We start from the raw sequence: 8,218 nt of genomic DNA, 5'->3' as shown, positions 1-8,218 counted from the left end.
ACGTTATTTTAAAATTTCGATTAGATTTCTTCATATCAATAGTCCATTATTTAGTGGAATGCATTTTATACAAGAAATGTAGAAAACCATGCCAATTTTTCATCACATGAAATTATTGTAAGTTGGGCAGAAAAGGGTGAATCTTCACATTTTCAGTACTTTAGTAAATTACCTCCGCATTGCTAAATTGAGTTCTAATTTGCTGAACAATAACAAACCGATAATTCACTGGAAGAAACATTGAATTCTACCGAGGTCTGGGTTCTTCCAAAAATAGGGTCAAGAAAGAAATGTAAATTTCGGTCACCTACGCGTACGTCTCTTGTAAATGTGGATGCAATTTCTTTCACGTGAACAGTCCTTAATTGCAGTCTGAATGATTAATACAGCTCGGAAATATAAAAACCCCTGCCCATTCTATAATGTGCGTAATATGTTAATCCGACCTCTTTCATTCGATAATCATTGTTTCCCATTTAAACCTGTTTACGATGATGTATCATTTTGTGGACGATGTTTACAACAACTGACTTACTTGAATCAACTGTTCCGGAATGCCTTATATAGATTTCCCCCGCAAAATGTAACCTATTTACGAAAGTCGTCTCATTTTGTGACGATGTTTAAACAACTGGACCATCTTGAATCAACTGTATCCGTGAATCGCCCTTATATAGATTTCCCGCAAATGTAACTATTACGAAGGCGTATCATTTTGACGATTTTTACAACAACTGCCCTATACTTGAATCAACTGTATCCGTGTTTGTCCTTATATAGAGATTTTCCCGCCTTCAAACCAAAATCAGGTAAAATGATTTCGGAATTCACCCAGAAATTCAAATTCCATATATGTGAAGCCATTACATCATTTACAAAACCAAGTGCTATATTTACTAACTTTCAAAACACATATTTTAAGTAGGCTATGATTGGCAGAAGAACCATCCCATAAAGGTTGACAGGGTTAAGAGGACCCTTCACGTAGAACACGAAGGTCACGTATTCTGAGTGAGGACAACGTTTAGAAATATGCCTTAAATCCGTTCGCTCACTGCCTCCCAATCCCCACAGTTGCCTCATCAAAGGTTAGCAAGTCCCACACCAGATACCAAACCCCCCACCACATATATAACCACAATATAATACCCCCCCCCCCCCCCCACCCCCCCCCCCCCTCCCCCCCCCCCCCCCCCCCCCCACCCTAATATTTCCCCCCCCCCCCCCCCCCCCCCCCCCCCCCCCCTCCCCCCCCCCCCCTCCCCCCCCCCCCCCCCCCATCTATATTTAGACCACAAATGCTCATCGGGCGCTATGGTAAACAATGATCACAAAAATGTGACATTTTTTAACATTATAAGTGCCTAAAAAGCAATACATTTTATTCCTGAGCAGTGCATATGGGAGTATGGGTCACGTGGCTATGTTCAAACACTCTGAACTTGCTAGATTAATAGATGCTAAAAATTAAGCCACTATGTCGAAACGCTATTTTCGAAATTTTCCAATATCCCTCAACTTCATGAACGTGTCTCTTGTAAATCCATTTTTCATATAGTACGCAATTAAACGCAGTCGATATTGTTAAGCAGTAAACATGTTGAAATATGTGTTTTATGATCAGTGTCTTTGACTATGTCACCTGATCAAACTATCAAATGGGGTTCGAAATGTTTGAAAAGTTCAGAAATGGAAAATTTTTGAAAAAAAAATTCCCGGCACTTTCGTGACTCGAATTGTTTAATTTGTTTACAAGACGCCAGACGGAGAAACAAACAGGTAAAGCAACAAGTAAATTGAATCTGAGGTTGGGCGGGATGGAAGAACTAGGTTTAATTTTTCTTCCTAATTTCTCCAAAATCTAATCCGCGGGAAAGCTGATTGAATACATTGACTTATCCGACAAATATCAGTGATAAAATTCACGAATTGGTACCCCTATCAGGTTTATTTACAGTTGCGTTTACAAGAACTTCCGTTGCGTCTTCTAAACGCGTTTCCGTATTTTGTACTTATATAAACGGTACTACGGCTGAAAAAGTTCGAAGCATCTTATACATATATGCGAAGGTTTATTCACGAATCGGGTAACTCGGTTTGTGCCGAGGTGTGCCCGAGCATCGGCTGATTCGAGTTGCCCGAATCGTGACGCTTAATTGATTATTTCCGTCTCGTTTAGAAAAGATGCTCTCCATTGTGAGGGACGGTTATTATACTTTCCGTTAAAATGTGAAGGCCGTTTGAGTTAAGGCTTCATTTGCGACCATAGGTAGTTAGTTCCCTGTTTATGGGGACAATATGATCGACAGCGACATCTGTTCGCAGCGACATCTGTTCCGACTCAGAAAATAGGTTATTCGGACAATAGTTTATTCGGATCCTACCATACGATTTTCCTTGAAAAACTTTCCATAAAAGTATGGTGGTATAGGACGGATAATATGTGTAAGTTTGAGCGAGTTTTTCTGTGTGCCAAATTTTGAGATAACACCTTAAACACAAAAAAATATCTCCAAATCGGTGGTATTGCCAGTAGTTGAGTTTCCGCAAGGCATATATCTGAAGATCTCCAAACGATTCGATTTTCTTGAAACAATTAGATAGTACGATAGTCTAGTAAAATAGTGCTGTAGGGACCAGATGTCGCTGTCGGAGCAAATGTCGTTGTTACCTTACGATTCATTGACACAATCAGATACTAGCCCCATATCACGAAACTTTCTTACGTTTTCCATAAATCTGAACGTGACTATCTTAGATCAGACAAGGGTTTCCAAAGTTTGGTCTTTTCAAGTTTTAAAAAAGGTCGGGTTTTTTTGGTGCCCCTACTATAATACTACTAAGCCCCCTGGAGATTTTTGTAATCCTTAATATTTTCGCATCGACCGATCGTTAAATTGTCCGGGATATGGTAATTTTGCTGCAAAATCAAATGATTGATGGCGCCGCCAGTGGGTTTGCGGTTTGCGGAGGGCATTTGTCAGCAACTGTCTTAATCTTTAGTTTTACAGCATAACAGCTTATATTATGTAAACTTTAGTTCATTAATGTAAAAGATAAACGACTGATATATAATTTGATTTAACGGCCCCGGCCCTAGCACTGATAGGGGGTACCAATTAGTGAAATGTTATCATGATTCATAAGTCGGATAAAGTCAATATCATCAGCTACCCGCATATAAGATTTTTGGGAGAAATTGGAAGAAACATTAAACCCTACGTTCTCCCATCCCGCCCAACCTCATGATTCCATTTACTTGTTGCTTTACAGTTTGTTCTTCGTATGGCGTTCTGGCGATTGTTTATTCTCGAATCGTGACGCAAAAGTGTTTAGTCTTTAGTTTAGTGCTCATTTCTGAGGGACGTGTTATACTTTGCACGGTTTAAACTGCGGACGCCGTACGGTCCTCAATGCAACCATAGTTCCCTGTTCCATTGACACCATCTGCATTTCATCGAACTTCAATTTCCGTTTCTATAGTATTTTCGCTTTACTTCTGTCAATATTAAACCAAAATGTTACTCCGCGTTATGACCGGATGTTGCTGATTTTCCTCGTCATCGGACTCATACTTCTACCAGAGGGCACTCTGTACTACCAACCTCACGACGATGCGATGAGAAATCTCTTTTATCACCACGGGGACCTGCAGTACCCAGTTGGTTTATTAAACCTTCTAGACTTAGCGATTATTGACATTTTAGTTAGCATTATAACCTGATAGTTTCATTTAAATGACTCTCCTCTTTTCCGTTCTTTTCTACTCGAATCCCCTCAGACGCCGGGACAAGGAACCGGGACCCTGATTACATACTCCTCCAACCAGAATGCCCCACGACCCTTCCGGTCTAGGTTTTCATGGCGACGACGGCACAATCGGTTCGTGGCGATGCATGACGCAGCCCGCTTTATTAGTTGGACGAGGGTAAAGCTGGTGTTTGGAGGATTTCAGAGACTGGGTTTATCAGGTTATCGGGGACGAGGTAAAAAGGAGTACCGGGAGGAAGAAGGAAATGGTTATGGTGACGTGAGGGACATGGAAAGATTATTTAAAAAAGGAACGCAGTCCAAAGAACAAAAGCAGACTGGAAAGATTTCCTTGACAATTCCTTTTAAGTATGCTAATACTTACACAAATCTTCGACCTATCATAAGTTTGTATACGCTTTTGGAGATGGATGGTTTCGGAGGAAGGATGGCTGAATGGGATTGATTTGGCGATCTTCACCCTAAGTTGGGGGACAAATATGATGATCATGTTCCTATTGAACTTCCTCTCTATTACTGCCAGGTATGATTGGTTTTTGGTGGCTGAATTTGGGAATACTTTATTGCCATTCATTTCATGAACTTTTCGACAAGGAAAGAAAAAATCTATCTCCTTGAGCTTTACTTATTCAATTCATCGGACAGAGAGCCTGATTTCATTTTTAATATTTTAGATGTCACGTGCAGACTTTCCACCCACATGGGAGTCACGTGCCATCATGAAGCACAACTAGAGCTAACGAGGTCGGTCCTTTGGTAAGCGAGCGGGGTTGATGTTCGAGAGAAACTTTAACGATGTATCCGATTCCAGCTTCCCGATGCGGGAGTTGGGCAACATTGGTCAGGGAAATCTGACCCTGATAAGCTGCCTTTAACGATGAGGGAGCTGACGGAAAGGGCGCACCCGTGAATTGGCAAGGATAGACCTGGAGGAAAATAGATATTGAAGTGATAACCATTATGGAAAAGATCTTACCATTCTGCCCCTGAAACCATACCTCTCAATGTTATTTGTTATGGAGGATACCAGTGGGGCAACACAACCAGACCTACATTCGCCTGATGGGAAATATTCCGAGGTTTGGTGAGAAGAAAAAACCAGCGATTAGGAACACAGTGCCGGATACTTTCCAAGACTACCCATTTGGGGGAAGCTGGGCACAACAGTATTTAGACAGTCATGCCCTGTCAGTTTCATGCTTCTGATCATGCGAAATACACTAGAATGATCAGTAACTCATCTGGAACCATAAATCAAAAGAGAGGCAACAGATAGTGCACTTTCAATTTTGCAATCATTTATTACCGCTTATGTTTGTAGTTTGATAATCTTGGCTTTTGCTCCCACCCTAGTATTAATCCTAGTCATTATAAATCTTGCAAAGCTTTTATATAAGACTTTCAAACCGGTCAGTAATTTCCTCCAATGTATGATTTCTCATTAAATTTAGGTTGTACGGATTAGCAGCGTCCGGAATCACCAATGGCTTCGAATTGCCAGTGGTTTGACAGGGCGGTGGCTGCCTAACAAAGGTGGAGATGTCTCCGTATACCCTGGTGGGATGCTGGTTCTGGCTGGCCCACCAACACGAAGAAATCACACCACCTTTGCGATGGTTTTGTGATAGATATTAAGACTTGGGCTAACCTGGCTTCGACCGTGAATGACGATGGAATGTTCCTTGGAAATGCTGGTCATGAATTTGAGGAGCAAACTGAAGTGCTATTCCAGCTCATGCCAACTTTTACGGGCGATTCACTGATCCGTGGAATGCAGGAAAATAAATCCGTACACGTTGGATTTAACGGAAGATCACAGATTTCAGGAAAAAAAATTGGAACTGAACTTTTCCGCAGTTCCTGTGGTTGATTTACCCATTGTTTTTGGTAAAATTGGCAAAGTGAATGACTATGTAAATGTTGAACTGGATCTTCGGAGAGGCAGTGTCTTCCTTATGGTTGGAAAACAGAAATTTGATGTTGTTGGAATAGAACGAAGAGATTCCAATTGTGAAACTAGTTAATCATTCGATTTTGGGACTCAGATTATCTTGCATTAGAATCCGCGAAGTCTTTATTTATAACCACAAGGAGCTTGTAACACTCAGGATTAGTAGTTTCTGTTATCTGATATATTTTTCTCTAATCGCATTTATCTAATCGCAGTTTTTGCAGCTTGACAGATAAAAATTATCCCATTTAACCTTTGGCGATCTTGGATCAAATTTTTGCAAACAAATCTTTGAAAATTACAAATTTGTTTCCTCCCCCCTTTTCCCCCCGTTCCCCCCCCCCCCAATCCAGTGAATATAAAAAATATAAGCAAGGTTGCTTTAAAATTGGCCTTTTTCTTGTTTTTAATAAATTATCCTTTTTTATAATTAGTTATCCTTTAATTATAATTAATTATCCTTCAGCATGGAAGAGAGAGGGACGATCCCTATTACTACCATTCCAATTCGGGGATGCCTCACGACCCTTCCTCTTCTGGTTTCATGGCGACACACGGCACACATCGGTTCATGTCAATGCATGAGCAAACCGCTTTGTTAGTTGGAGACGGAAAGCATGGGGTCTGGAGATTCCAGGAAAATGGTTTTATCAGAGTTTATCGTGAGCAAGGAGAGAGGGTGTTCCTGCGGAGAAAAAAGAAATGGCGTTAGTTGATCTGAGGGACAAAGAAACCGGCTGAACAGGACGACGACATTAGAAAATTACTGGAGATTCTTGAAGAGCACTACATGAACATCGACCCCAAATATGAAGCTGAGTTTAACTACACTTTTGGAGATGTAGAGGTATCGAAGGAAGGAATGCTGAATTGGATTGATTTGCCGATCTATCACCCTAAGTTTGGGGACAAATATGATGATCATGTTCCTATCGAACTTCCTCTCTATTACTGCCAGGTATGTCATGATGAATCTAAGAGCTTTTTCTTATCTTTTTGTGATATTTCGCGAGTAATCTTTAAATTTATAGTATTTTAAAATACGTTTTCTGACTGAAAATATTGCGTAATATTCTCCGCTTATGAACATGTCATCAGTTAACCTCATCCCCATACCTATAACTCACGAAAATGGAACGCATATCCCAACATTCGAACAATAGTGTTTGAATTTCATTTGGCTCATTAGTCATAATTATGACTAATTATGACCCTTTTCAGATGTCTTCACCAGATTTTCCACACATGGGAGTCACGTGGCACATGATGAAAGTGCAGCCAACAGCGAATAAAGTCGGCCCTCTCGGTAAAAGAGCTGGTATAGATATCCGAGAAAATTTCAACGACGTCATCCGATTTCATCTATTCGACGACGCTGGAGTTTGGGCAAACATAGGTCAGGGAAACCCAGAAACTGACATGATGCCGAAAACTCTTGAAGAGCTGAGACAAAGAGTGCATACTGTAAACTGGCAGAGAGTTGATTTAAATAAAGTAGATATAGAAGTTTACGTCATGGAGAGATCTTACCATAATGCACCTGAACATACCTCTCAATGTTATTTGTTATGGAGGATACCAGTGGGGAAACACACCAGACTTACATTCGACCTGATGGAAATATTACGAGGGTTTGATGAGAAGAAACCACGCGATTAAGAACCCAGTGCCGGATAACTTTCCAAAAATTCCCCATGGAGAAAGAAACTGAACCGAAGCAGGTGCTTAAAAAGTTTAGCTGTAAGAATTTTAGCTTTAAAATATAATGACCACATTAGCGACAAGAGAAACGCCATATTCGGACGTGAGAAGAGTGAGGCCTCCTCACTCTTTAACATCATTAATTATATCCCTTCTGTAATGTCCTTAATAAATGTTATAGATTTGTAGTGTTGTAATTAGTTTAAAACATGTATGATGCATATTTTGAATTAGACTGTTACCTTTAACAATATCACGTGACATTTGATTATAATTCCAGGTGTACGGTTTGGCAACATTCGGACATCATCACATGAACAGAGTCAAGTTTGGTTTGACAGGCGGTGGCTGCCCCTAACAAAGGTGGTGACGTCTCTGGTTACCCCTGGGGGGATGCTGGTTCTGGCTTGGCCCACCAACTACGAAGAAATCACACCACTTTGCGATGGCTTCTTGATAGATATAAAGAGCTGGGTTAACTTGGAAAACCATGGAGCGAGGATGACATGTCCTTGGAAACGCTGGAAACACGTACACAAATCAGACCCAGTGCTGTTTCAAGCACATGCCAATTTCTACGGCAGATTTACGGACACCTACAACGAAGGAAAAACAATCCACACGAGATGGATATGACGAAGATCACGAGATCCAGCAAGATCCGGGAACAGACACTTCGGAGGTTCCGGTGGTCAATTTCACTATTGACTTTGGTAAAGTAGGCGAAGTGAACGAGTTTAACGCTGTCATATTGAATCTCGAGCCAAGACAATGCCTGAAACCCGATGAGGAATG

At 40.9% G+C, this 8,218-nt stretch overlaps 1 long non-coding RNA gene across 1 annotated transcript; it reads left to right on the top strand.

Annotated features, from left to right (window-relative positions):
* Positions 1-6,205: 6,205 nt before the first annotated feature.
* LOC134824588 (uncharacterized) lies at positions 6,206-7,791 on the top strand. The gene is made up of 3 exons (XR_010161438.1): positions 6,206-6,680; positions 6,944-7,443; positions 7,704-7,791. It is a non-coding gene; the product is annotated as an uncharacterized LOC134824588 (long non-coding RNA).
* Positions 7,792-8,218: the final 427 nt, after the last annotated feature.

The sequence above is a fragment of the Bolinopsis microptera genome, chromosome 12 (genome assembly GCF_026151205.1).
Source record: "Bolinopsis microptera isolate Bmic1 chromosome 12, MBARI_Bmic_1.0, whole genome shotgun sequence".
NCBI classification, from domain to species: domain Eukaryota; kingdom Metazoa; phylum Ctenophora; class Tentaculata; order Lobata; family Bolinopsidae; genus Bolinopsis; species Bolinopsis microptera.
This window is presented reverse-complemented; position numbering and strand designations above follow the sequence as displayed.